Source organism: Lepeophtheirus salmonis, chromosome 4, assembly GCF_016086655.4.
Source record: "Lepeophtheirus salmonis chromosome 4, UVic_Lsal_1.4, whole genome shotgun sequence".
In the NCBI taxonomy this organism is placed as follows: Eukaryota; Metazoa; Arthropoda; class Copepoda; order Siphonostomatoida; family Caligidae; genus Lepeophtheirus; species Lepeophtheirus salmonis.
This window is the reverse complement of record NC_052134.2, coordinates 44,450,153-44,457,611: the sequence shown is the minus strand read 5'-3', so window position 1 is coordinate 44,457,611 and position 7,459 is coordinate 44,450,153. Positions and strand designations below refer to the sequence as shown.

At 29.4% G+C, this 7,459-nt stretch overlaps 1 long non-coding RNA gene across 1 annotated transcript; it reads left to right on the top strand.

Annotated features, from left to right (window-relative positions):
• The first annotated feature begins 213 nt into the window (after positions 1 to 213).
• LOC121116494 (uncharacterized) lies at positions 214 to 2,229 on the top strand. Its single transcript, XR_005863879.2, has 3 exons — positions 214 to 1,411; positions 1,620 to 1,974; positions 2,029 to 2,229. It is a non-coding gene; the product is annotated as an uncharacterized lncRNA (long non-coding RNA).
• The last annotated feature ends 5,230 nt before the right edge of the window (positions 2,230 to 7,459 follow it).

Genomic DNA, 7,459 nt, shown 5'->3' with positions numbered 1-7,459 from the left:
AAAAGTCCGTGCAAAGCCCGAGATATGAGAATACTGGCGTGTATCAAGGTCATGTTTAGTTATTAGCAGTTTTTGGAATAACACACACAAACTTTCAGACTGTTATGTAATTAATATTTATTTCCGTGTTCTTATCTTCTTGTATATTCGTTTATGTATTATAAGTACTGTGTTTTACGTATTATAAATAGTCTCGTATTGTGTAAATAATATAGAGTATGGTTTTGTATTATAAAGAATACATATGATCTTATAAACAGTGTAGTCTTATTCCTCCACGCCATTTCTTCTTCTCATTTGTCTCTCGGTCATCCTGGATCTCTCCACCTTATAAATAAGTTTGTGTCTCTCCCTCGTCAAGACGCAACCCAGACAGATCAGTCCATTTCTTTCTGTTTGGCATTCTTTTGTATCGAAGAATTGTCTGGAAGGATTATGATGACTGTTTCTTAGATTTGCAAGGAATCATCATCTGGAAAAACGTTAAACTATTACTGATGTATATTATTCATAAATACTGGACCATTTGAAAATCGAGCATCAAGAAAACTGCACATGATTGGCCCACAAAAAGTCATGTTCCATCACGACAATACTAGAAATTTTTTCTAAAAAATGTAATTTTCTGTTAATAGCTATGGTTTTTTGAAATTTATTTATAGAAAAATTAGTTTCTGTGAATAGCTGTGGATTTTTGAATTATGTATTTTTTTAGAAAAGAATTAATATTTGAAATTTTTTTCCAAAAAATTTATAGTGGAAATTTAATTTTTGAAAAAAAAATTTCGGCTTGGTTTTTATTCCAAAAACCAAGCCCTCCCCCAAAAAAAAAAAAAATAATAAAAATACAAATAATATGCATGTATATATAATCCAGCAGACGCCCTTGAAATGAAACAAATTTTGGATGCAAGGATTACCTCGGGGATAGACAAGATCTCTTAGTACTTGGTGATTGATATTGGTTGTGAAAAGTTTGTCGAAAAAAATCAAACCTCATATTACTAAACGAGTATTTGCTGTATTTTCATTCTATTAAAAGATTAAAAATTTATCACAGTACATGCAGTGATCCAAGTTAGTAACCTCTCATCCAACGTATAAGTACAGAGTCTGGTCCAAAGCTCTATAAAACAAAATTGGGAAACACTCCTGCTAGGTTTAGTAGATTTATTCTCCTATTAATATATTTTCCCCACGGAAGATGTCGTTTTTTATCATGACGTTACTTAATTATTTTCTGTTATGACGTATCCAACTTTTTCTTCCCTATAGGTCCCCACCACCTAGCCGTAGCTTCCCAGGAAGAAGTTTTGAGTTTTTTCGAAAAATATGGTCATTGTAAGCCAGTTTTGACTTGAATATCATGAAAAATGCTTCAAATTGCGATATTTCTTTGCAATTCACCTTGGTAATTCATTTTAAAGGGGTACATTAATTAAGGTTGCATTTTTAGTTACAAAAGTAATATTCAATTATACGCCACAGCTTATAAAAATTTATCGTGTTCCCAACTATATTTGTACAAATATTTATTCCGTTTTATGCATTGCAACTTGTTTTTTATTTAAAATGAACGATTTGATTATTCGACGTAACTCCCATCCACACCAATATAGATCAATCATGGTTTATTTATGGAATGGCGAAAATGGAAAAAGAATTGAGAATAATCCCTCGTTCTACCACAAAATTGATAAACAAGTTTGAATTTTTACACTCTCATTTTCGTCACTCAACAAGTATCTAGCAACCTTTCCTTCAAGAGCAAACAAGAAAATAGGCCAAAATCAGTTTGCAATAGTTAGCCAATTCTTTCCAACTATGAACATTTTAGTCAATAGCTATCGGTATTTACAAACAGCTTAACAGGACCCAATTCGAACCCAATAAAGCAACGTTTGGAACACTCATAAAAGAAAAATTAGTTGAAAAGTCATCAGCAGACTACAAATACATTTTATTTTTGATGATGTTAGTAAGATATTGTCTTTTTAGATAACATTCCTTTAATTTTCCTTATTCTAGGGAACTTGTTTAAAATTGATCAAGTTATTACGGGAAACAAAAACGGCACTCATCGCAGTGTTCATATTTACTGTTCATTTGATGACACACTCTCTAGAAAGTTACGGCAAGAACAAAGTTAATTTTTCAATCGTAGATCAATATAATAAAATTACTAGCAGCTCTGTTTTGAAGATAAACAAAATAAATTGATATAATTCAGAGGTAGAATAATTATTATATCATTGTTGTAATTGTTATCATTCTTATACATCTTTCTCCACAAACCCTTATATAGTCGTTACATCACTTTCTTCAGGTAGTTTACGACTTATCTTTATATATTATATAATTGAGCAGTCATGTAAAATAAAGAAATCAAAATAGTAACGTAGCAATATTTTATAATGAACCATTAATATCTAATCGATTTACCAAATGACTTTTTTTTTTCATTAAAAAAAACCTCCATTCCAAAAGTAATTGGTTCTTTCTATTTATTTGGATACTTCATTTTTTTCTTTGATAGGATAACTAAGGGAAATCAAATATTACAATACCATGTTTTTATATGGATGGACATAGAGGGATATGATCCATCTTGTTTCATAGTCAAGATACAACTTAATGATATATTCGTGGGTTTATCTGCATGGAAATAAGATCTCTTCCTTAATCTACCTTGATTCATCAATCAATTCCCTCTTTATCTCCGTTAGTTACCGAATATTAGTGTTGTGTCGAATCGATATTTATCGGCTTGGTCCGACTCAAACCTGAGGTATTTATTTTTAATCAGCCTTTATCCGTGTTTTTTTCCAATAGGTACAATCTTTTTCTCCCATTCAATAATTCTAAGCAGCCACTGCAGAACCATAGGAAACAAAGGCCATTCCCCCCCCCCCCTCCATTTTTAGGAAATTTTTATAGTTATTGCAATATTTTTTAGTGTTATTCGTTCAGAATTTTTCAAAAAAAAATCCATCTAAAATTATTTGCAAAAACATTACAGTCGTTTAAAAAAAAAACCATTTGGCAAATTTAGCATTTATATAAAAAAAATTATACGTCAAAATTGTCAAAAAGTATGTTAAATAAATATTCTGTGGCCGCCCTTGATAACGTAACCGTTATATAATTTAATCCCACCACTTGGGAAATACTTTCCAGCACCATTGGTCCTAAGACCAATTCTGTGGTCCTATAACTGAAAAAAATAATGATAAATAGACGCCAGATAATACCCATGTTATGATTTATGATTGCATCCATAGGTAAGTATAGATTACTTGAGGGGGGCTGATATCATATATGCTACCGTCTGCCTACTGAATTATGTGCAAATACCATATGGAGAATAACTTGTTTGTAGATGTAAGGCGCTCGTATTGCAGGTTCTTAAGGATAATCATAACTGAAAACATTATAAAATGTGAAGAATCCAAGCTTTAAGAAAAGTTTACATCACAAGAAAATGATACCTTGGAGTAATTTGAATTTTTGACGGAAATCTGACTTCTTCTTTGTTTTTAAAATTTGAGATCCTGGCCAAATTTGTCGGAATAGAGGGCGCCCTAGTTACTTTTCTTGAACATCAAATAGTTCTTATAGGGTATATTCTTATTTTCTTTAAAATTTTAATTTATTCAAGTAGAACATAATATGGGACATCTTACTTATGACAGCTGACTGAAAAACATATTATCATTATTCCCTTTTCTTCACTAAGTCACTCTACCTTTCTCAATGATAGCAGCTATTGATGCCACTTCAATATTTGTTTAATAGTAATTTATTTTTAATATTTTAAATCATTTACCTTCTGTAATTCAGTTTGGTCCTAAATTACACTAGGTATTTACCGAGTTAATCATCCATATATATAAAAGATTTTGATTCAAAACCTCTTATATGGGATCAACAGAAAATAATGGACAAGTAAAGAGCAATATACTTTATTTAGTGATCTTTTTCAGTATATACTATATTTCAGTATATATTTAGTATTACGGTGTCCCAAGACATATAACATAACTTTTTTTTTCTCAAAAATTTAAAAATCATACCCCACATTTTTTTATATTTGATCTCAGCTACTCAAATATGAAAAAAAAAAGAGTATCGAAGACAACGATAACAGGTGCCGATGAGAGCTTAAAGTCAATTCGATGACTTGATTGTAGGGGGAACCAAAAAATTTGTATTCCAATAAAGATTAAACAAAAAGCACATATCATAATTGTATTTTAACTCGTTTCGCTATTAGCAAATAGATGTATTTCTGTTGTGTAAAACTTTGGTTCGTCTAATTTGAGGTATCTCCAAAATATTAAGTAAAACGAGTTTCAACATACTTTGGTCCACCCTACTCTATACTATCGTGCTGATATGGAGTTTATGTTTCAGATTTGATAAATAACATATTTTTTATTAATCATATCTGTATCCCATTAAGTCCTAATATATTTTGAAGACAGTGAGATTTTACATATTACATTTTAAATTTCAAATTAGAGAAATCTTGTGACCATGTTTGATTCTAACTTTAAAGGCAATTACAGACTAAAATAACTCCAAGAAAATATACGATCTGTTTGTATTTTTGTCTGATTTATATTTACACAAGTTCAAACTAATTTCACATGAAATAACATCTCGAAAAATGATTCAGAAAGATTTTATTACTCCAAACTTAGTAGTTGTATTAGAAAAATGTGAATTAAGTATGAGAGATATATCTTTTGTTCTTGAAGCAACTATTGATTCATTGGGTTTGAATATTCATGAATTTCTATTAGTAAGTTTAAATTACTCCCTGCATTGAATACTGGAAGAATAAAGAAGAAAATTTACTGAATGTCTTTACATATGGAAAGTAATCCTAGACTGGGAGCTCAAATAAAAGGTGCAAATTCTCTTCTGTGATAGCACAACTTCAAATACTGGTCTTCTTAATGGTACCGCTATGCTGCTCGAGCAAAAATTTGAAAGAGAAATGCTTTTATTTACTTGTCGCCATTGTCTTCATGAATTTATTTTAAAAAGTGTTTTCTAAATGAAAATCAAAAATGTAACAACAGGTCCAATTATTCCAATCATTCACTAATTAAAAGATTATTTAAAAGAAATATAGACTCCTTATTATCATTAGTAGTACAAAGTAACCTATCACTTTCGGAAAATGAATATTTATTAGAATATTATCGCAGTGAACTATCAAAAGAAATTGTGGGAGATGATTACAAGGACCTCATTGCACTATGCATGTATTATATTTTTAGGTGCAAACCTTGGACCCAGCTCGTTGGATGGCCGGAGCAATTATATTCTCTGAAAATATCCTAATTAAGTTAAATGCTTAAAATAAATAAAGACGATAAAATAGCGTAATTAAATATATTTTTATTGATTGTAACAATATACGTTAAGCCTTGCCTTCAATGTATTTTAGCAGGCAAAGCACCATATAATGATTCATGCATGTTAAAATCATTAAAAGCTTACGAAAAAATAAACAAAAATATTTCAAAAGCTCCTTTAAAGAAACTTAGTGATCATTTATGGTATTTGTCTAATGAAGCTGCCCTTTCATTCTTCAATGATGATGTCGATTAAGAAACTAAAGAAAAAATGGTCGTAAATTTGAACAATGAAAATATCTCGGGACATGGCAAAATATATGTTGCATCGAATGGAGCATTTGATGGTTCTTAGTTTAGTGCGTGAATGTTTTTAAATCTAGTGATAACTTGATTTATTTTTTCATTAACAACTCGTCTATAATTATATGAAATTTGATTTCAGATATAAAAAATAAGTTAATTCATATCGGTCAAAAGCATGATACGGTTTTTTCCGTTTCTAAATTGAAGATACTTTGTTCGTGAAGATCCATCTTTATGGGATAGTAATTCTACTTCGATTGAAGGCCGCAAAAAAATGTCAATGCTTAATATAGTTACTATTACGACTGAGATCTACTTCAAAAGCTTAAAAAAGACTTCCATGGTTTAATTACAGCGGATGAGGAACAAAAGTAATTTCTACAATGTTGTGTTCATGAACATAAGAAGAGATATCCTGAATGTAAAATAAAACACTTAAAAGAAAATATATCCAAAAACATTAATTTATTGTATTATTAAGTAAAAATAATCCTAATATATGAAATAGAGTCCTATTACTTATGAATTCTGAAAGATAAACTCAACATTATCACTTTATATAGAGTAGGGTTAACCGGTGAAAGTTAAAACACGTTTTACTTAATTACTTGGAGATACTTCAAATTAGACGAACCAAAGTTTTACACAACAGACATACATCTATTTGCTAATAGTAAAACGAGTTAAAATACAATTATGATATGTGCTTTTTGTGCAATCTTTATTTGAATGCTTTTATTTTTTTTGTCCACCCAACAATCAAGTCATTTAATTGAATTTAAGCTCTCGCCGGCACCTGTTATCGTTGTCTTAGAGAATTTTTTCCCCCCATATTTGAGTAGCTGAGTTCCAATAGAATAAAAATGGGGTGTATGCATTTTTGAAAAATAGCTTTTAATTTTATGGGACACCTTAATATACATATTTCGTCTATCAATGCTGCTAACATATACTTTTCTTTTTGATTTACAATCATGAGTATGTAAACAATTTTTACATCTTTGGTCGTAATACAATTTTTGCATCAAAAATCCTATTAATATTTTGTAAATTATTATAAAAATGCATGATAAAATAAATATATAAGAATTTAAATATTTATGATTAAAATATTGTCCTTCCATTAATGCAATTTTAAATGTAATCCTGTATATTGCAGTAATTCATTTTCTCTCCCCAAAATCATATATGAGGCAGCTGATATTAACAAAAGTCTTAAATCAGTAACACGCTTTCTTCAAGCTCTCATATTTTCTTTATAAAATGTCAACTCTAAATATAATATTATCTCTGCACTAACGTTATTTTAAATTTATAAGCCTATTTCTCTTTAACAGTCATTAATCCCCCCAAAAAAAAAAAAAAATATATATAAATATATACTGATACCTAAAAAACTGATTTCAGGGGTAATATAAATATCACTCCATATACATGATATCAATATTTAAATTCACTATTCACTTTATTGATTCTCAAAAAGTAAATATCCTATTATTAGATATTATATAACTGTATGTATATCCAATATTTATTTTTTTAATAAAGGGATTTGTCAATTGTAAATACTTTCCTAAGTTCTTTGAATTATTTCGTCAGTCCTAATTATAGAATACCTCTCCTTTCATTAACACATCCTTTCTTAATCTAGGACTTCACTTCATTGTATTCCATTCGAACTTTACATTATATGGCTGCATATTATTACAACCATAATTCATATCCGACCTTTTTATTCCTAAATCATTCAAGTATGATTTATGCTTCAATGGCATGGGATTGAGTTG